Raw genomic sequence first — 24,088 nt, 5'->3', positions numbered from 1 at the left:
AGATTCTCGAAGATGGCTCATTTCATACCTTGTAAGAAGACATCAGATGCAGTGCATATAGCTGACCTATTTTTTAAGGAAGTGGTGAGATTGCATGGATTACCTAAGAGCATAGTTTAAGATAGAGATACTAAGTTTGTTGGTTATTTTTGGAGAACACTTTGGAAGAAGATGAAAATAGATTTGAAGTTTAGTTCTACTTTTCACCCACAGATTGATGGATAGACATAAGTAGTTAACCGGAGCTTGGGAAATTTGTTAAGATACTTAGCTGGAGACAAAACCAGAAGTTGGGATTTGATTCTTGCACAAGCAGAGTTTGCCTACAATAATTCAATGAACGGGAGTACCAGAAGGACACCTTTTGAGATTGTTACCGGAACACACCCCAGAGGTATATCAAAATTAAGAGATATTAGCAATGAAGACCGGAGAAGTTCAGAAACAGAAGAATTTGTAGATCACATAAAGGACTTACATATTCAAGTTAAGCAACATTTGGAGGACATGAACAACAAGTATAAGGAAAAAGAAGATGAGAAGAGGAGACATAAGGAATTTGAAGTTGGCGATGAAGTGATGCTGTATCTGAGAAAATAAAGATTCCTGGTTGGAACTTATAACAAGTTGCAGATGAGGAAGTTTGGACCTTGCAAGATTTTTAGAAAGTTCAGCTCCAGAAATGCATATGAAGTGGAGTTACCAGATAGTCTAAGTATTTCACCTGTACTTAATGTAGACACCTAAAAATGTCTCATTAATTCTACACTAATTATTCGTCTATTTAATTAAGAAATCCTTTAATTATTTGATTAAACTAACTATTTCTTCTACCTTTCAACACTCCTAATTATCAAATTTCTATCATTTCATCATTTAATCAATTAACCCTATCTCAATTATTAATTAAATATCAATTAATTAATTAATTATGAGTTATTCCTTAGTTAAATAATCTTTATTATTTAATTAATTCAATCTCCTAAATTTAAATTATTTCATTTAAATTATTTAAATTAATTAATTAAATTCCTCCATTTCCCCAAATTAAAATTCGAATTAATTTCATTTCATTTTCCCCCAAATTCAAATTTCATATCATTTCAATTAATTTCACATTTCCAAATTCACATTTCACCAAATCTGAATTTCAATTAATTTCATGTGCATTTCAGCATTCGAATGACCAAATTCAAATCCAAATTGAAAATGAAAATCAAATTCAATTTCAAAATCCTACAACACATGCTAAAATCAGAACTGATTGATCAAATCAGTTAACTCAATTAACTCATCAATCATCCTTTTTAACTCAAAATCAACTTTTTATGACCAATCCATCATTTCAGTCTTCTAATCCATCAATTCAGTCTTCTAATCCATATATTCTGTCATCTCCCTAGTCTATTCACTCTACTGATCAATCAAATGAGTTTACTAGCCAATCTATTTAGTTCACTCTCTAATCAATCTTGTTAACAGATCAATCAAATGAGTTAACAAATCAATCATGACTAGTTCACTGATCAATCAATTTCAGTTATCTATCAATCAACACTTGAGTTCTATTTCTCACTCCCTTTGTGTTAAAAATCTATATAAACAACATCATTTTTTCAATTCAAGCTAGAATCACAGAATCATAGTCTTCAAAATTGTTGTTCATCTTATGCAGGAAATCAAGTGCAATACTTGAGAGCCACCTACATCAACAACAATGGAGAAGAGCAATGGAAGCCTTGCTATTTCAATTGAGGGCGTTTTAGATAGATCATTCTTTCAATTCAATTGCCTTTGCATTATTTCATTCTCATTTAGGAGTAATATTGATTAGATTAGAGTTGTGACTCGCTCTTTGATATCTGATTATGTCATTTACGCTTAATTTACCCCTAGAAACATTTGGTGAACCTAACATGAAATCATTCTAACCTTCGCTTTCTGTTTTGACTGATTTTGCAGATCCGTACGTGCACAAGAATCTTCAGTTTGCAATTGCATATGCACAAATTCGCAATTGCTAATAACAGTTCGCAATTGCCATCACATTACTTCGCAATTGCTCTGATGTTGCACTGCAATTGGTAAAACAACTCGCAATTGACTTAAAGGGTTGCAAAATTAAATTTTTTTTGTCATTTCTTTATTATGCAATCTTGCGCACCTAACTCAGAAAAATCATTCCTTTTTTTTGCATAAAATGGTTCTAACCCAATGGTAGGAAAGGTGACTTTCAGAATTTCAGGTGCAAGGAAGGCAAAATAGCATAGGAGACAACAAAGGGCATATCAAAGGCTCTTAAAGGCAGAAAGGGAGCTCCGTGAAATCGAAGAGGAAGAGGAGATTGCTCAATATCACAGAAATATCCACCATTTCTTAGCCAAGTACAAATTTTACGATGACATCGATGTGATGGCTCGAGTAATGTGGGATAATATCATTGCAGAATAATCCTTCTATCTTCTATCTTTTTCTGTTGTTTCTTAAAAATTCAAAAACAATTTTTTTTTATTTTTACTGATGAGCAATTGATCTTATATCAATTCGCAATTGATCAATCATCACATTGCAATTGCTTAAACATTAATTCACAATTGATTTGACATCAATTCACATTTGCTCTGTAGGTAAGTTGCAATTGTTAGATTAGATTTTTCTCTTTCTGTCCTAGTTCAGTTCTGGTTTTTATCATAATTTCTTATGTTTGTAAAAAGACAGCTCTGTAATTGGAAAATTAGGCTGGCTAGCCCACCATATGCTTACTAACATCATTTTCTGTAGGGGTAGCTTAGCAACACTTCAATTTGGTGCTAATAAAATAAACCACAAACAAACTTGTCTTCTTTTTCACAATTGCAATGAAAGTTAAAATTGAACCCCATGCTTTTTTGGAGCAACATCTCCAAATAGATTAGAAAATCATTGCGATAAAAAGTTAAAAAGAACCCTTGTTTTTCGTGTCTTCGAAGGGATAGGTATTATGCTCTCCCCTTCAATGGGTGATAAAAAAGGCAAACTCTCTTCTTTCATGCTTTCATTTATTTTTTGCAATTAAATACTTTAGAAGGCCTGCCCCTCTCGAGTTGCCCTTAGGGCACCATTAAGGTCGGTGAGAGGGGAACAACCTACGTGGAAACTGCTAAAGCCAAGTAATCCAAGCCACTATCAATAAATGCATATGTGATGAAAATCATATGTGACGAGTGTTACATGCTATCACAACGATGTTATGCCTCCCTTAGTGCCTATACGATACGTTAAAATCTATAGAGCGTAACCTCTACAGATTGGGAGACCTCTCTCAACGGAGTGTAAAATGTTGTTGATTGTGACCACTCGAACATAACCCTTTCTAAACACCATAGAAATTAGAAACCCAACTGAGTCAGTAACCAAACACTTGTTTTATCATAGTGCAAGGGTGGGGAAAAATCCGCCTCCAAGACACTCACCATATATCTCCCAGGATAACGAGCCAATTGAGGAGCAATCTTCTTTGGTCTAATTTTCGAAAAAAGGCAAAAAAATGGGCACACCCTAGGGTGTGATAGGGTTGTTTGAGCTGAGGGAGTATCAAGATGTGGGTTGTGGTAATACTTGTGACCTTTTGACCTTAGGAGAGTATGTCTGATGTGATATCAAATTGCCCCAATATATCGAAAACAAAATGAGATCTTGAGAAAGATCCCAACATTCACGGAAATTTAAAAAAAATCTTTAAACAATTGTTCTTTTCATGGTTTTATTCTTTTGATGTGACTGCTGTGTCCTTTGCTACACTTCGCTGAATTTAAACATTGTAGGAAACAAATCACAACCTCAACAAAGTCAAGCTTCAATGTTCAACAAGATCAATCAAAACCTTAACAAAGTTTCAGTGTTCAACAAGATCAAACAAAACCTCAACAAAGTTAAGTGTCAACATTAACATCAACGTCAGATCCAAACCTTTGCACAAATTCAAAGATGATATACATGTTACTTTCAAGTGATCTTAGGTCTTAGGCATTCAATTCATGCATAAGTACCATTAGAATCATCACACAAGGTCCTGACACAAGTCATTTCATCAAGTTTTCATTCACTCACTTAAAATTTAGTGTTGCATTAGAGTATAAGAATCATACCTAAGTCCATGGGTATTAGAGGAGATGAAGAATTTCCATTCGAACAACCCAATCTTGGGCCAAGCAATGACCAATTAGCAACAATTAATGGTTTGGATAACCTCGCTTGGGAAGTAAGAGTCAATCGTGCCCAATATGACACAATTGAGGCCATCATAGATGATGAAATCCGGAAGTCTGTTCGTTTTGATGAGAAACTAAGGAAAAATATACAAAGAGAAGCTCAGAAAGAAGCCATTAGACAATTGGTAGAAAAGACCATAGCAACATTTCTGAAACCTTGTTAAAAAGCAAAGTGCTAATCATTTCTAGGGTCTGCATAGTCTACATAGTAGTCTTCAACGTACGGGTCTAAAAGGAAACGATAAATTCCCATTTGAGCAACCCAATCTTGGGCCAAACAACGTTCAATTAGAAATGATTGACGGTTTGAATATCCTTGCTGAGGAATTAATAGTTGATCAAGACCAATACGACATAGTCCAAGCTGTCATAGATAATGAAGTTCAGAAGTCAGTACAAATAGACATAGACCTCGAAAATCGAATCAAAGAAGAGGCAGAATTAGAAGCTTTTCAGCAATACGCTGAAAATCTTGTGTTCGAATTTTGAAATCCTCGATAGCAAGTCATCATTCATAGATTGCATTGTCTGCACTTTAGTCTTTAGGAAGTCATAGAAGCATACTTAGTTGCATTTAATCGAGTCTTGCATACACATCTTAGAGAGTCAAGATCACTTTGGAACAATATTCATGCCATTAACACGTGCTCAAAAGGCAAAACACCAGATGGATCCTAACAATGACCCCTTGGTTAACCCCACATGGAATATGGATCTATCCACACAACAACAAACACAGGGTCGCACACCCACAACATTGTCAACAAACAAAAACATGATGCCTTCCATTGATGAAATACAACATAATTTGACAAAAGAAGAATTGGAAGCAGCCCAACAAGATCCTGCGACACTTATGATTCTCAACGCTCTCATCAATAATGATAGAGAAAGATATCTCGCTCTCTTAGTCCAGAATGGGGCCAAGTTACCTCCAGGGGTAGACATTTCAGTGATATTATCATAGGGTGTGACATTGAATCAAAATATACCTCAAATGCCTATTGCAACACAGACTCAAGCAGCAATTGGTACATCAACACAAGGTATATCTCAAAGTATCCATATGGCTACAACCTCAGCATAGTCAACAGTTGCATTAGCAAGTACCAATCTTACATATTTGACAACACCCAGCGTGACGATGCAAGCTACAATGGTTCACAACGCTACTTTGGCAAATATAACTCAACCCTCAGTTTTAGTTGGTTCCACCTACAATAGCCAGAATGTGAATCAAGGGACAACTAGCTCAGCTCAGCTCAGCCTAATGTCAGTCCACAATTTGGATACTTTGCACCACCTAGTGGAACTTATGGTGCACAATTACATGGCCAATCTTCATTCCAACAAGCTCAAGGGTACTCCAATACTATCCCTTTTGTGGGAAACACTCATCAAGTCAATACACCATTGACCCAAACAGAGATCTTCACTCAACAAATGGAGAATCTTCAAAAGCAAATGGCTAGTATGCAAGCAGTTAATGATAAAAAGAGCTACATAATGGAGGACCTTCGTCCGTATCCTTTTGACAGAAAGTTATACATGCCACCATTTCCCCCACATTTTGAAACTCCAAAGTTCGACAAGTATAGAGGGAAAGGTTATCCCCAAGAGCATGTCAGAGAATTCTTCACGACATGTATTGAAGTAGCCCACGATGATACATACTTAATGAGGCTATTTTCCAAAAGTCTTGGAGGGATAGCATTGGAATGGTTTTCACACCTTCCACCCAAAATTACTTCGTGGGGAGAATTGCCTCCGTTATTTATATCCAACTTTGCATTCAACATAAATAATCCAATTACCCTAATGGATTTATGTGCAACAAAGCAAAAATAAGGTGAAACTTTCGCCACATTCTTGCAAAGATGCACTAGTAGAAATATGGCAAATAAATGATCAAGTGACTAAAAATTTTAGTCACGACAAGTAAAAATGACCAAATTCTAGTCATTTTTTGCAACACAACTATAAATGACTAAATAAATGACTAATTTGGTCATTGGGTAAGAAAACACAACTAAATAATTAGTCACACAAATAAAAATGACTAAATAAATGACTAATTTGATCACCAGATAAAATACACAACTAAACATCAGATTTATGCTTGAACAACAATTATATATATATATATATATATATATATATATATATATATATATATATATATATATATATATATATATATATATATATATATATATATATATATATGTATGTATGTATATTTATGTGTATATAGATACACACACACACATATGCATATATATAGATATATTTATGTGTGTATACATATACATATACATATATCCCTAGCATTTTTGTTGTGAGTCTCCTCACTAATGTCAAATCCTACACTCAGGATCACCAACTCCAAAATAGCGTCCAACCCATACAACCACTCCTCCCCCAAAATCGCCCTCATCACCCATTTAATGTTGTCTGTGGTATCACTAAGGTCCAAACCCCAGGCACAGACCATGGTAACAATATCCATGTTTGTTCTATAGTGGTGCTTGGCCCGGAGAAAAACTTCACCCAACAACAATTCCACCACGGCCTACACAAACTCTACATCGACAAATTTGAAGAGTCCTTTCAGACACTTCGCAAAGACCAACCCAAAAAAGGTTGTCTATTGTCAAGAGGTCACCAATGTAAAATTTTCCATTGCCTTGTCACCACACTTATCAAATTGCATAGTAAATCACCTTTCATTGCCATTTATCAACACCTTGAAGCCACTATTACAAAATTAATACTTTGTCTTAAACATTTAAATTATTATTTTAATTATCTTAAATTAAAAATTAAAATTATTTTAATTATCTTAAATTAAAAATGAAACAAAAGAACATACATTTTCCAATATTAGGCGGCAAGGGAAGAGGAATGGCGGGAGGGTTCTCTCTACTGGAAAACAATCCTTTGCTTTGAAAGGAACATCTCTATGATCTGGGAAGCAGCTTATTCAGAGGAAGGGGAGAACATCTGCTATCATCTCTTAGCTTGGTCACCCATGTCTGCACTCATCTCTGACCGCTGCGGGGCTTCAGTTATGTATTCTTGCCTCTACCCCTGGTTTTGGGATTTGCTTCGACATCTTTCGTACATGTAGCTTACCCTGTTTGTATTTTTTATTTGGTTCATTTTATTTTTTTATTTTTTTGCTTCAGTAGGGTTCAACATACCCATTGCACTACTAGTTTGTAATCATTTTTTTATCTGATCCCATTGTCAGGGCATCCCTTCATGTTGAAGCCTAGGGATATTCAAGTTAAAGATTTCCCTTATTCCCCTTCATTCATTTTGGCCTTAAATCCTCGAAGTATTATGACATTGTGAGTGATTGTAACTTTGGTCTTACTCTTAGTGAGCAAAACTGTAACCATAAATATTCCATCTTGAAGTTTGTCAGAAATAAACGAGTCAAGGTTGATCTAGAGTTTCCTTTTCTCTAATTTAGATGATTTGATATTGATAAAAAAATCTACAATTTTTGAAACTTCAGATATTCTCTTCAAGTGTGTACTATTTTTAGAATCAGAGTGATAATATATAAATCTAGTGTTCTCGAAGGCTGATTTGGGATAGTCTAAATTAGAGCAATAACTCTGCACTTCTGTACTCTGATTGTAGAATAACCCACTTGGGGTACGAGTTTCTGCTTGAGGCATAGTGGAAAAAATTGCATTTTCCTACTCATTATGAGGAGATAGTGGTAATGCCTTTTGAACATTTGCTAGAACCACTCATACCTCATTCTACTAAAACATATTCATTGTTCTTCAAATGTTGATATATGATTTTTTTTTTGAACCAATTCTTACTCCATGTAAATTCGTGCTTGCTGAGAAAATTATATGAAATCTATAGGAATCATCACACTATAAATATTGCTGCAATCACCCTTATATTGACAGCATTGAGACAAGTGTAAAATATGTGATATTAAATTCATATGTTGATGATGACTTGTTTCCCAAGGAGAAACTACCTAAGTGGATTTAAAAAAAAACCACACGAAAGCTAATGATCATACAATTTGATGGAAAACAAATCACAATGCCTTATGCATGGTCTACACACTAAGAGTTTTCTTAAATTCATAACTTTCATTGCGCAGTGCATCCTTCAATGGAGGCATGCACTTATAAATTGAGCATAATATTTGGTAGAAGATTTTTTTCTCTTTTCTTACATCAAGACTTGTAGGTGTGTTATTTAGGAATTCATTCGAGTTTTGAAGCTTTTAGGCTCCCCTCTGTATATACCCTTAAACAATGACATGGGTACTAGCCTTAAAATCAAAATAATAATTCACAAAAGCCCTTCCCATTCCATAAAATTCCAGAACATCAATCATATGTATAGATAGATAGATAGACAACTATTTATGGGAACAATATTTGGGAGAGCTAAGATGTAAGCAAATTATACACAGTTTTTATGGTTCGTAATCTCTTCATGATGAACTATTATTAGTCATGGAATGTCTTTGTTCATGAAGATACAAACCATAACCTTGTATGTAGAGCAATCCAATGATTATGTCTATTATTTCAAAGTCAGTCCAAAAGCATAAGGGGTTGTGTTCATACAAACCAAGAAACCATTACCCTCTTGACTATTATTTATGGATGTTCCCTTTTGATTGTCTCAGGACTGTTTTTTTAACTCTTTGTTTCTTGACAGTATGCTACACTACTGTGTTAAACACTTATTTTGAAACCCTCATATATTCTACAAAACCTTGGGAAAGGGTCTGATATTGTCTTTTCCTCATGCTATTCATTTCGGACTGTGATTTTGTCTTAGTTAAAAGAAAGAAATTTTTCCTTGAGAAAACAGGAATAATAACTTTGTTTTCATGAAAGATAGAAAAGAGTTTCAATGAGGAAAGTGGACTTGCCTCTAAACTAATCGTGTGCATGAGTTCCAATGCCTTTGCATGACTTGGTTATAGTGATTTTTTATTATCCTACAATGTTACTGTTAAAGGTGCTACTGTTAAAGGTGCTACTCATATTGTGTCTTTGAGATTTACATTGCCTTTTGGCACACAAAACTATCAACTTTGCCATTCAAAAGTTGGCTTGTGGAGGGGTTTATACTGCTCTAATTGTCCATAACATGGACTGTATATTGGCATAGGCCTGCTCTTAATGGACTGAAAATGCATTATACTACTGCCTTAGGTCTATCTTTGTTCTGTGACTGTGCTTACCATCATTCTCACTGTTCATATACATTTCTTGGGGTCTCTTTCATGACTGCTCCAATTTACTCTTTTTAGGCTGTGAGCAGTCTTATCTCCTTAGTGGCTGCTATGTATTGTCATGGTGGAGATCTACATATCTTCAAGCACTGTTTTCCCTTCTTTGACTACAAATGATCTTGTGTAGACCACTATTTCTACTGTCCTTTGGCAGCGAATGAAGATTACTGTGTCATGGCAGTCTTACTCCTGTTATGAAAGGCTTTGCTTTTATCACTGTTCTTGTCCTATTCTTGATAGTTTTTTTTTGTGATTGTCCACCATTACCCTGTAACCTTACCATCTTTATCAATCTTAAATCCTAGCATTGGGACATTTCTTTGTGATGAAGAACCCTGACTCATTTGTCTCAGTGCTCTATACTTTCAGTGATCCTTTATAGTGGACTAAGGGTTGATCTTGGTGGCTATCAAGGTCTGCGTATATGCTGATGTGAAGGCTTTTTTTGAGATTGCATCTATGAAACCCTTTCCATGACTATGGTGTTTCATGACTGTCATCTTCTTGTGATGCTACAGAGCTGTGATCTTGTTCATGATCACCAAACTAACTGTTTTGATAGTATTTTAGCCTTTAGGAATATTTTATCATTATATAGTCAAATACTATCACTGTATGCTGCTACATGCGTTATGACTTTTGGGACTACATTTTGACTGTGAAAGGCTACGACAGTGTCTCTTATTAATTGGACTCTCTCTTCCATAGCTCTATATACTGGTATCTTTGGTTCTCGTACCCTTGAATATGGTCTTTGATCATTATCTCAGTCCTTTTGACAGTCTTCTGTGTATGATTATATTCAAGCAATTGATATCATTATCTTTTTACTATTCTTTTTGGTAGTGATGACAGTGATTCTTTCATTGTCTCCATGTTTGGTCTCAAAGACTGACCTTCTTTTCAAACTTTTGGACTGATTTGATGGCTTTTTGATCTGCAAAGCCTTCATTATCTTCATAACATAGATACTCAACTTATGCTTGGCGAAGATTCCTACTGTCATCATTGAAATATTGTCAGTGACCTCTATTATTGATGACCAGTGAACTAAATCCTGAGCTTTTTACTTGATGAGTTGCTTCTAGTTACTGTTTCTTTAATCTTGACGCTGAAGGTTAGCTTGTGTTCACAATGATATCATGACTGATTGATGATACCTTTTCATGCACTTTATGCCCCTTTATGACTGCATTTTTGAGTTTAATCTTTTGTCTTTTTCTATCATACAATACTGTCATTCGGATTTATGCCATCTTTCTTTTGACAGGGACTGTGCTCTGTTACTTCTTTGCCTAGGCTTAAAAGGTCTTCAATAAAACAAACAATCTCAACACTCTTGCATCTCGTTGTATATAATGAAAATACCTTCATTTTGTCTATCATAGGGCTGAGTGATCTTTCTCTGATATTTGTGTTTTTGCTTGACATGATAGTCCCTATAGGAGTGTGAAGAGGTATCCTCAGGTATGTTAGGACTGCTCTAAGCCTGGTAAATGTTATTCAAACCATGAAATCACAGTGTCTTCTATAGGTACATATACTGTCTCTTGGACTTTAATTGCTCACTGTATCTTGTTGCAGACCTTGAGATTGAAGGATTTCACTACTCTATGCAAGCTTTCAGAAGTTTTCACATCTCTGTTTTGCTCTATTGGGCTGAGACCTTATTCCTTAGATAAGGTGTGCCTTCATCTGTGGCTTTAGGGTGTCTTTACTATTGAAAATATTTGGTGGTCCCTTCACTATTTTGGCCTGCTTTTGATGATTAAAACTTTTCTAACAATCCATTGACCTGTGTGCCTCCAAGACTGTCTTTGTTTTGGTAGATAGAGCATATGAAGTGGTAGAGCATCTAGGGTTTCTTTCCTCTTGAAATAGTTTACACAAGCAAACTAACCCATGCAGTTAGTCTCCAGCCTAGATGAAGGGCTCATATAATCTTCTCCTTGTACAACTAGTTCTTTTGTTGCTTCTTCATCTTAACTCATATAATCTTCTCATTGTAGTCTAGAGCAGGTACTAATTTTTCCCTAACTATGACTTTGTAGAAAAATGTAAAACTTATGAATTATTTTTTTTATAGTTTTGATTGGTATATTTCCCACTGCTTTATTTGCATTTAGGAAATTTATACCTGTGGCTAGCATATAGAATCCTTACACGCAAAAATAAGAGATTCTGTTTTAACTCAACACTATATTTCAATTTACAATCGATTCGATATCCTAATAAGCCACAACCTGCAGTTTTTTTTGTCTTCCTTATCTCCTATGCATTCCCTCAACCTTTTGCATTCTACAATTTGTCATTTGTCTATCTTTTTTTCCCTCTATTCAACTAACTTTGTATGGGATCGATGCCTCTTCCAATGTTGATCTGTTCAATACCTTCATTTGTTGTACCATTCAAACAAATATGTCCTGGCCTTTCATCTTTCTTTCATCGGTTTATGCTGGAAATGGAAGGTTAAGAGTTAAACACCATTCAATTGTATTACTCCAAAGTTTCTACAACTGTTTAAATGTTATAATCCTACTTTTATAGAATCAATGTTTCTTCAATGCATCATATGCAATGTCTTTTTTTTTTTCAAGAATTGGCTGCATTAATTTCAAGCCAAATTCATGACATACATGAATATTTCATGTATTAATATTCATGTATTTATTTTTTCAGATTTAATCAGAAGACAGTTGCAGGTCTGGGAGTTCAATAATATGTATTCTCTGGTTATATTTTCAGCAATATGTGTTTGTAGATCAATATATTCAGAGATCATTGTTTTGATTGAAGTTTTTGTGATTTTAAGTTACCTAATTTTAGGATTAAATTTTACAAGTGCAAAATTTTCTTACCATGGTCTCAAAATTAACATACATCATGTTAAAACTTAAAGATCATAAAAATTTAGAACTAAATGCACTAGTGATAATTCCACTCCCACTAGCTCTGCTCTTCGGCTCTTGTGTAGAAGTTTCTTGTTTGTTATCATCAAGTAATGATAGGTTGGGAATACTAGGCGAGGAAGCATTGAAGTCAGATTGCCTTGGCAGAATATCTCAAAGCTTCGTTAGCCCTTTATTTGAAGCCCTCACTTTTGTGTGTCAAGGTAGAAATCAAAATGCACATACACCAATTCCTGCGTGTCTTATATGTTGTCATCCTATTACATTTTATTGAGTGGATAAAGGATTATATACTAGTTTAAATGAGTTAAATAGGAACTAAATACTTGTAGAGGTAAAATACGTAGGAACTTGCACTTGATTGTAAAAAAAAATTAAAAAATTTGGGCATAAACTTAAAATTTAGGTCATAAATGTGATTTTAATTATATTTTCTAGAATTTAGAATTACAAATCATACTTGTGATAGTAATTTGATGGCAACAGTGAGCTATAACCTCTCAAGTTTATGTGCTTTTTGGATATCTACAAATGTGTATACTGTCCTACTTGAACTGCATTTCAAATTGACAAATTTGAATAGAATTAGTTTTCTTAAGTTGCTGAAAATAAAACAGTGTTGTATTTGCATGGAGCAAATTGTACACAAAAACAGTAAAGAACAACAACCATAACAAACATGACAAAAAAATCCAACTTGGAAAATCAAGTATGGAGAGGACAGTATTGCTTTGCTACTCCTTGGTCTGGCCCAAATTTGTGATGAAAAGGTCAGATAGAGTAGATATAGCATTATTCCTACTGTCATACTCACTAAGCTGCACTCAGCATCAACCAATCTTATTCCAACTGGTGGAGTTGATGATTGAACTCCCTCAACACCCCATTCTAGGATTTTGGTTTGGTCTAAGTATCATGACTGAAATCTCCATTGACATGACTATGAGGCAATTATAATGCTACATCTAATGCAAAAGGACACAAAGGGGTATTTTTCCCAAAGATTCTGATTCTCTAATAAGCTTGAATCAGATAAAATATCTTATTAATACGATAACACAGATAACTGAAAAAAGCAGTTTCTGGGTAAAAAATAAGTCTAATATATTAAAACAGTTTGGATTGCGATGCTTAAAATAGAATATCAACTAAAAAGATAAGGTTTTAAAATTGAATTTCAATAAGAATGCTCTCATACTTGCTGAGTGTGCCTACGAGTTTCTAAAACTAAACAACACACATGGTAGAAAACTAAAAGCTTTATGCTATAGGACAAATTAAAACTTTAAAGGCTTGCCTTGAAAGCTTTTACATTTTTTTTGGGCCTTACTTTCTTTTGCTAAATGATGGGTCCAAAGTTTTCTCCAACCAACCAAAGGTTCCTATATATTTTTTCAGAAATGTATTTATTGTTAATTTTGATTTTGATAATGGCATTTCATAATTGTAGGAGATTTTATTTTTGCAATTTATTGTGAGTGAATAGAGGATTAAAAAATAGGAAACTTAGAAGTTTTGAAAGTTTCCAGACATTTTTAGTATTTTAGAAAATTTATTTGATTTCCTTGACAAATTGAAATCAATGGAAACTACTTGGTTTTAGATACTTAAAGTATTTGATTATTTTTTATTTGTTGTTTACTTGTCTATATTAAGATGAGGAAATTTGTTGTTTTTTTCAGGAAAGTTGCAGAATCAAATTTATTTTTTAAACTTATGAAGAATTAGCTCACTTGACATTTTAGCTATTATTGTGTTTGATGTTTTCTAAGATCTCTCCAGAATAAGCAGAAACTGGTACTATTCTCTTCCAGTTTCATTTGATATTTTTTATTTTTCTATATTTTTAGGCTGAGTTTTAGTTTTTCCTGGTTCATTGCTTTTTATCTTGAAATATCCTATTCTGTTATGTTTTGATTCCTTCTGATGATTTTTTGTGTTTATTGGGAAAATATGAAAAATGTTAGGACAGCCTGCCAATATTTTTATGGTTTTAGCCTAATTTTTGCAGGCATCAGTCCCCTACTCTTCCAAATTTGAAAGAACACATTAATGAATAAGAAGATGAATGTGGCACATTCTTTAAGAAGTTGAAACCTATGAGCTTAATTTATTGTTAGTGATCATTGAACTAAAGTCTCACACAAAATCTGAAATATGTTTGTGGAAACAAAGCCACTTAGAATGCACTCACATAATATATTCTGCATATGATCTTTTTGTTTGGAATCAATAGATTGTTAGGGACATTGTATTTGAAGTTTACAATATATATTTAGCTTAATTTTGTTATAGAACGATAATCATAACAATAATAAAAAGTTTCCTTCCTTTGTTATTTTTGTACTCACAACTCTATCTTTTAGAAGAGCTTAATTCTTTAACAAATCTCTCAAAATTAAATTTATTAGATTTAGGTCAAAACCGAGTGGGCGTATTCCATGAGACATTGTTACCAAGTTGTCCAATTTGACATACCTCAGTTTATGGGTAAATCATCTTATTGGGAAAATACCAAATTCCATGGGAAATTATTCCAGATTTGACATATTTACAGTGAGCAAAAAGTGGCTCAAAGGAAAAAGTGGCTCAATGGAAAAGTGCCAATGGAACTTGGTAAATTGAGCCTCCTTATTGGGATTTGGCTAAACGAGAATTGGACCTATATCGGTGCTTGTTGGATGTGTTGTAAAGTGTCTTTCTTGCATGAACACTAGGCTAGTTCTTGTTATCAACCTTTAATGATTAAAAATGGAGGGTTTTTCAAGCTTCTTTGTTTGTGAAAATTGGGCTTTGAGTTATATTTCATTGTAGAAGTTGATAGTGCTTGCTTCTTATTCATAAAGTCTTCATGGTTCATATTTTAAAATGTTTGTGGATTTTGTTTGTTTATTTTTTAGTCTTTTCATATTTTGTCAATGTTGTAGATAATTATTTCAAGATTATGGGTTTCATGTTATAAATTTCTTAGCTATATTTAATTAATGCAACACTAAGTTTTTTAGGTCATATTTTTCTTAGTAGTGTACCTCTTGGTGGAACTCAAAGCAACACAAATAATTCTATTGTTGGAGTGATTCCACAAGGGGTACCATTTTTCCCTATTCCTACACATGTTGTAAGTTGTGTTTATCAATTAGTATTTTAAAATTTTTAATACCCGCATCATGTCTTCAACGTTGAGTTCTCTGTTTACCTTTAGACATTTGTTGATGTCATAGTGTCTTACTCAATAATAAATATTTTCTCTGATTTTTTGCAGCCATTTTTGCATGGAGTTGATTGCTCTCATAGTAGGAGGTTGTCTCTTATAGGACAGATGGTGAATTATGAGCCTTCCATGCCAGATCCTCCTATATTTCTTGGTTTATAAAAAAATATTTTTTCATTAAATAAATTTCTTAACCATTCTTGAATGTTCGTTCTTGGATGTTTGTTTCTTAATGAGAATAACTTCTCCTTCTTAATATTTGAACTTTAGTAGGATCTCCTTGTTGTGTGGCATGGAATAATAAACCAAACAATGTATATTTTAATGCCATCTAGTCCAACTTTGTTCTTAAGACCCATAAAAGGATAACTATAAATAAACTAAACTGTTTTTATGATTGTTGAGTTTTACCATTGTTGCTATTCTTCGATTTTGAAAGGGTCATATGACCATTTTACAAGATAAAAGATATAGCAATAAGAACAACCAAGGACAACCAAGGAACAACAAAAATATTACAAAAGAAAGGACTCTACATAATCATTTCAACTACAAATTCAAGTTCAAGATGGTTTATAAAATTGTTTCAACAATATTTATTATCCTTGTTCTTTTGTGACTGTTTTTGACCTTTGGCTTCATTGGATCCTCTGTCATCATTTTGCCTTTTGTTGATACACTTGTGCTGCTCCAACTTTGGACTTGGTCCTTTGTGTTTTAGGTTTGTCTCTTTGTTGTTGCAATGATTCAAATATTGTTGTCTTCAAGGCTGCCTATCTTTATAATGCTTTGTTCTTAACCATTGTGATTGACTAGAAAAAAATTGACTTTTTTAGTTCAGCCCTTTGATTTGGGACTGTCACAAGCCTCACCACCACTGTTTTCTTCTATGATGCTTGAAAATCTCTCACACTTATTGACATCATTTATGCATCGAAGGTAATCAAAATATCCCTTTGACATTGTATGAACTCTCTCTAATTGTTGTCCCTTCCTCTTGTGATTGCAAACTTTGCTCATGAACTGATATTTGACTGTTTATGCACTATTCATTTGTGGATTAAGATGGTCTTAGGAATATTTCCTTACTTTTCTTGTTCATGGTAGACTACACTCCCATTATATTTCTTCAACTATTTTCATTGATTGTCATCTCTCTTTTAAGTTTTAATTTCTTAACCGTTGCCACTCTTGACTGTAAAGGCAATATCCTTTCATGATCCACTCATTTAGGGTTTGTGATATTGTCTCTTCATGACTGTTATGATCAGCCATTATGATGTCATTTACCTTTGTGTATAATAAGTGTCATATCCACTGTCTTAATGAGAGCATAACAAACATTGTTGGTTACCTTTCAAAATCATTTTCTTATTAGCTTCATAAGACCTCTTACCGACACCTCATTTATTGGTGGCAGGTTATACATTCATCTTTAAGACAAAGTGTGGAGATCTTGAAACTCATAATATGAAGGCAGACCTTTGTAAAGCCCAAGAGGTAATATAAACACTTCTACTACTATGGAATAGAGGTGAGGAGTAGGCCTTCACTCTCCTTGAGTCGTTATTTCTATAATCTTGCTTTTACAATTTTTTTTGTGTTGCATAATTGTTATTTCTATATTTTTTGAGTCGTACTTTAAATGTTGTATTGAGATGAATATGATTATGTAAGTTCCTATGGCTCTCATTGTCATGATTAGGACTGTAACCTTATGACTGGTATTTGATTTGTTTTGACAGTGATCAGATGTCTTTTGTTGATGCCTTGACTTTATTTGATGTTGAAGTTGTCTTCATAGTCAAACCTTTCTATTTCTGTTCCTAGACTGTAAATACATCAATTGGACTCTACTCATAACACAAATCCTCACTGTACCTTCATCTATTCATTGTATCCTTATTGTATTTGGACTATAGCTCTTCTACTAGAGGTTGTCTTAGTTTTTGGCCTTGACTGCATATTTTCTGATAGAAAGATTTGTTTGTCTTTATCACACTGCTCTAATTGTTCTTTACTTATGATTGATATAGTCATGTGACTGCCCTCTTTCTTTCATTCTAATGCATTTTTCTTCAAAACTTTTGATGATCTTTTGACTGTATTTGGTAGGAAACCTTGTCACTCTAATAATGTCTCTTTACTTTCTGATGTGACTAGAAACTCTCATTTCTTGGCTGACGCTAAGTGCTGCAATAATACCCTATGTGGATTCTTTCATCTCATGCCCATTGTTCTAGCTAATGGTGATGACTTTGAACCTATTCACTGCCATTTTGATGCATTTAATTTGGGCCAATCTTTATATACCTCTATGCTTACACTGTATCACCAAAACTCATAGGGTGCTCTTTTGGATCTTATTTGATGTTTAGTGTCAAAGGCGTTGACTCTTTGTCCACCTAGATGATGTTAGGTACTCTGAGGTGCTACTAATTCTTCTTTGGTTGATATTGCTATAATAGACTGCTCTAAATCCTCTTGGCTACCTCTCAAGTTTTGACAGTTCTATGATCTTTGTTTTTTGACGGCTCCAACTCCTTTGATCCTTGTATCAAGTTGCTCTTAAAAACCCTGCTCACTTATCGTTCTTTGTGATCCTTTGATAGTCATTTTAGTTTTGAACTGTCAAAACACTTAGAGGTTGTATCTATTCTTTGTGAATGCTTCTTGGCTTCCAATGTCTTGAAAATTAGCTCTTATTCATTGTGTTAAGGCAGAGGTATGTCTGTCATACTACTTCCCTTGAAAGCCTACTATCTTTGTTCTGTCTGCAACAATAAAATCTTCCTCATGACCCTTCATGGCATTGCTTAATACTATTCTTTTGAAGTCTTCAATATGATTTCTTGAATGATGAAGAAAGCTACTAGGGCAGTGACAGTCAAAACACCTTTATCTTTTATATTTTTAGCCATGTTAGGTCTGCAACAATATTGTTGTGGCTGCAAATAGTGTCTTTGAATGACAAGGTTTGATGCCTACTCTTTTATCATGCCCACCATTACTATCATGTCACTGTATTGACTATTAATGCTGTTATGGTGTACTTTGAAGATTATTATAAGGATGATTGGACTGTCAAGGGTTTCTTCACCTCCAAATTGATTCTCACCGTTCTTACTGCATATATCTAGACTGCACTTATCACTGCTCTAAGGCTTAGCTGCAACCTTCATTATTGTGAGGACTGTCATGAATGTAGGCTTTTGCATAGCTGTCCTTCCTTCTGCATAGCTGTCCTTCTTGAAGAGAGGACTTCCATTGGACTCTTCTTTTATTGTCTTAATTGCTCTTTATGCACTTAAGATAACTGTCAATGTTTTTGAGGTCCATTCTCTACCATTCATTATTGAGATTCTGTGTTTAGTAATCTGTGTTTAGACTGTGAGTTACTGTGACCTTGATGTATTTATTGTACTGTGCTACTAAACTCTAAAAGATGTTACTGTTAATTGTGAAAGGGCTGCACTTCTGATGTAAAATATTGCTATTGCAGTCCTTCACACCACCATGAGGGTCTTCTATGATATCATCTTTGCAACATTGGGATTGTTCTCTTTCACTCTTTTGGGCTATCACAAGCCGATGTCTGCTGCTTTGTGTGCTCCCAATTGTCATAGCTTTGAACTAGGGCTATGATCTATGTGTAGAAGCTTCCTTCACTGTGACTAAGGTTCTTTATTGCCGCTCTTGATTGTGGCTGTTGAAGCTTAAGATCATGGTTGTCCCAAGTCATGTCTCTTATTTGCAATTTCCGAGACTCGTTATTGACATTGCAATATTTCTAATAATTGTATGACTTTTACAGTGAATTCATAATTTTGGCCTGCTAGATGTCTTTTTTTTCAGTTGTAGAATCATTGCAGTTTTTTTGAAAATTTCTTTTTGTAGTTATTTTAACACATGTACTATTAAATAAATGGTTGTTTTATTATGCAAATACGGGTATTCATTACATATGTATTAATATAACGTGTTTTTTTCTTTTTGTATAAAAGTATTGATAAATTCAATGAAGGTGATAAAGTTAGGTTGTTGGATCCATTTGATAGTGTCGCTGTTGGCATTGGGAGGATTCACTCCCTATCTAATCTACATGGAGTAAACTTAAAAGGAACAGGTGACGCAAATGTGAACATTTTAACGGTCACAAGTAACATACCTCTTCCTTATGAAGACAAAATAGATGGAGCCGTCCGTTTGAAAGAGAAAGAGGGAACCTTTGCAAGGTGGCCATTAAAATATTTGCAGAAAATGATATAGTTGAATATGTTTATCATGTTTCTTATTGTTTTATGCAGTATTTTGAATATTTTGAAAGAGTTGGAAACTCTTAGACAACTTTTACATTTTTAATTATATCTTATAACTTGATTTATATATACACATTTGCATTATTTTTTTTTTATTGTAGATTACCTTGTTTGTCATGATGTTCAATCAATCTTTTAATTCTAACATGTAGCTTGTTCGTATATGTAATATCTTTATTTGCTTTTATGATCTAGTTCGAGTTTGATTTTATATTATTTTTGCATTATAAAATGATTAAATATACTACCAATAAATAAAAATGATTAAATATACTAAAATAACGACTAAATATATGACTAAATATATGACTAAATTAATGACTAAATATATGATTAAATAATTACTAATATGACTAAATAAATGACCAGATAACAACAATCAATGACTAGATTAATGATTAAATATATGACTAAATTAGTGACTATCATGACTAACTAAATGGCGAGATAACAACAATCAATGACTAAATTAATGACTAAATTAGTGACTAAATATATGATTAAATCAATGACCAAATCGATGACCAAATCAATGACCAAATTGATAACCAAATTGATCAATCAAAACAACCAGTGGTCACGTGACCAAATTGATTTATGACTGACAATAAACTACCAGTTGTCACGTGATCAAATTTAGTCATTTATCTACAATTTTTGGTAGTTTTTTTAGTCATCTATTTCTGTTTTTGAACTAGTGATGGAGAGGCCTATACTGCAGATGTCTTAGTCACATACCTGAAGCTGAGCAAGTAGACATTTTCAATGAAAATCTTGTGCCTCCATTCAAGTATCCATTGTAAATGCAATGCCTGAACAATTATAAAGACATAATAGAAAAAGGCATCAAGTGTGAGAGAGGCCTGTTAGAACAAGGGATATTGAAACACAACAAGGATAGTGGACCGACCACCAATACAAACAATGAAAGACCAAAATTTTGGTCTAGGAACAAAATTGTCACAAATGATGGAGTTGTTGATGCACACGTTGTAAACAGAGCTCAACCAGTAGTATCTCTACAAGGACCAGTTGTTTTTGCCAATAAGAACTAGTCTCAGACAAACAACACCAATGCACTACAATCAAACAATCCAAGGCCACCAAGGATAGGCGCACCTAGAAGAAACTTTACACCCCTCGGTGAACCTATTAAATCAACACTGAAAAAGTTGATACAGAGTAATGCCTTAACTTTACCAGAAGCTAGGCCATATGAACCAGGTCCATTCAAGCTCGCTTGGTGGAATGACAATGATTTCTGTGAGTATCATTGCAATAAGGGTCACAAAACAACAAGTTGCTACAAATTGAAGAACCTCATCCGAGATCTCATTGATCAAGGTGACATTACTGTGGATACCAATAAGGCACCAAACACATATCATACCATTTTTAAGGATCCTTTCGTCAAACATGCCAAAGGAAAGGCTTCTAGTTGTAATGCACAAAACAATACTGCCAACTTATACCAATGTCGCATTTGACTATGCCATAAACACACTAAGTGCAAGAGATGAAATGGTGGCTACAATCACAGTGAATCCTAAAAGTAGAGATTGTGTTGTTATCACTAGAAGATCAAAGGTCACATTACAAGGGGTGTCTTCAAACCCCCCTCCAATAACTAGCAACTACAATATGATGGATCAATTGAAGCGAACTCCAGCTCAAATTTCATTATTTGAGTTATTGCGCATCTTGCCAGCTCATAAGGTAATCCTGGACAAAGCCTTACAAGATTCAGTTGTTGATAGATATATTGATGAGAACACATTCCAATCCATGGTTGGAAACTTGGCAGCTTCAAAGGTCGCATTCACTTAACAGGATGTACCTACAGACCGACCCATGCATTATGATCTCTTGCACTTAGAAGCTTTGGTTCATCGAAAGAAGGTTCGAAGAGTATTTATAGATGGTGGAGCTGGCCTTAATATATGCACACTACATTTGATCAAAGCTTTGGGATATTCTGAACATTATATTGATTCTACCAAGAGAATCAATATCAAAGCCTATGATGACGAGGAGCGCCCCTCTAAGGGTGTGGTGACTTTACCAGTACAAGTGGGACCGGTTACAACAAACATCACCTTTCAACTCCTAGACAAAGAATTGGGGTACAATATGCTACCAGGTCGCCCATGGATGGATACATACCATGCAAGCAGTACCATCAACTTTTCACCAATGTGTGAAGTTCCCATACAATGGCATAGAGATCACTAGCCATGTGACCCAAACCCTTTTTAACACTGTAATTATTTAAGGGAAAGCACATACAATCAAGTACCAAACAACCAGGAGGCCCCACTTCACTTACAAATGGAATCATTATCAATCAGAGAAACAAAGAAAAATACACCAACCACATCTTCTTTGCAGATTAAGGAAGTTGGTTGGAGAATATTCCATTTCGAGTACCTCAAATGGCAAACAATCATCTTTTTGTCTCAAGTCTTTTGGGAAGCCTCAGAACACAACAATGGAGCAAGATAAAGGAAAAGAGATAGTGAAGTACTCAGATTCATGCTCTTTCATTAGATGGGGAGACTTATAAGAAGAATCTCTAAATGAAGATCTCAATCATTAGCTATACAGAGAAGAAGATGACATGACAGGTTTCAAGTTACCTCTACATCAATATGGCAACAACTTCAAGATGTTACAAAAATACGGGTATGATGGCACCACATGATTGGGACTACAAAATAAAGGAATATTAGAACCTGTTTTGCGACATGAAAACCCAAAAAATCAAGGTTTGGGATATAAACATGTACCACAAATAATAGAAACCAGACAACGTACATTAGATATACTAAACAAGCCTAGGTTACCCTCAGAATACATACCTCGGAATTAGTCATCAACAAGAATGTATTCCTCTTCATCTCAGAAAAGAAAGAGAACACCAACATATCCTATTATGGAATCAGATGGTGAAGACACGCGACAACTTCTACAAGAAACTAGCATAGAGTCTTTTAACAGTACAATACCTTAAACATCTGCACAAGCAAACATGGTAGCATATATAGGCTTAACACAAGCAAATGAGCCAAATCATTGGTTGTTGTCAATACTTTTTCCAATGGAAACAATTCCAACTCGTCCATTTGAGTTAGATGAAGAAAGACTGCAAAGACTAATACCATGCTTAAGAAGGGTATCCACAATACAAAGAAGATCCACTAGTCTACAACAAACTCAGTTACAAGAACAAGAGCATATGAGTGACACATAATCAGAAAGTGAAACATACACAGAAAGTGTCACAGATTCTCATGACTATGAATTCCCATTTGATAATGAAGACAACCCACCACCGACTTATGATGAGGACACATTAGGTCATAACCAAGTATGCATGGTATCAGGATCTTCTACGACAACAGGGAACAAAGACTTACCCCTTATACATCCATATTTGATTGATTGGGGGCAAAAAGGAAAGCCACAATTATATTGGTTTCAAAATGATGAAGCCATAGCTGAATTCTTGGGTGCAAGGGATGGATTCCCTTATAATGATCACAAAGCTGGCTTTGCAATAGATTTAGACAGAACTGCATATTTCGGAGAAGCAAGCTCCTCTCCTAATCAAGATAATGATAATAAAGCAGAACACATTCCTCATAACATAATGGATGCTTTACCTATTGATAAAGAACAATCAACATTATTGGTAGAAGAAACTGAGGAAATCAATATTGGTGATACGGAGAAAGTTCATATCATTCACCTAGCAAAATCCCTAAATCCAATAGAAAAAAAGAAATTTATCAAATTATTTAAGAAAAGACCAATCAATTTTGTATGGTCTTATTCAGATACGCCTGGATTAGATCCTGAATTGGTCTTACATCATTTTCCAATGCTTCCAGGAGTAAAACCATATAAGCAGAAGCTCAGAAAGATGCACCCTCACATAGCCTTGTTAGTCAAAATTGAGCTACAAAAAGTGTTAGATGTGGGTTTCATTAGGCCCATAGACTATTCTGAATGGATTTCAAATCTAGTCCTGGTATCCAAGCATACTGGAGGTATCAGGATTTGCACCGACTTCATAGATCTCAACAAGGATTGCCCAAAATATGACTTTC

At 34.3% G+C, this 24,088-nt stretch overlaps 1 long non-coding RNA gene across 1 annotated transcript; it reads left to right on the top strand.

The window, feature by feature from the left end:
• Positions 1 to 7,143: 7,143 nt before the first annotated feature.
• LOC131032062 (uncharacterized) lies at positions 7,144 to 19,649 on the top strand. The gene is made up of 3 exons (XR_009103359.2): positions 7,144 to 7,317; positions 17,081 to 17,160; positions 19,163 to 19,649. It is a non-coding gene; the product is annotated as an uncharacterized LOC131032062 (long non-coding RNA).
• Positions 19,650 to 24,088: the final 4,439 nt, after the last annotated feature.

The sequence above is a fragment of the Cryptomeria japonica genome, chromosome 6, assembly GCF_030272615.1.
Source record: "Cryptomeria japonica chromosome 6, Sugi_1.0, whole genome shotgun sequence".
In the NCBI taxonomy this organism is placed as follows: Eukaryota; Viridiplantae; Streptophyta; class Pinopsida; order Cupressales; family Cupressaceae; genus Cryptomeria; species Cryptomeria japonica.
Note: the sequence above shows the minus strand (reverse complement) of the source record. Positions and strands in the feature narration are given on the sequence as shown.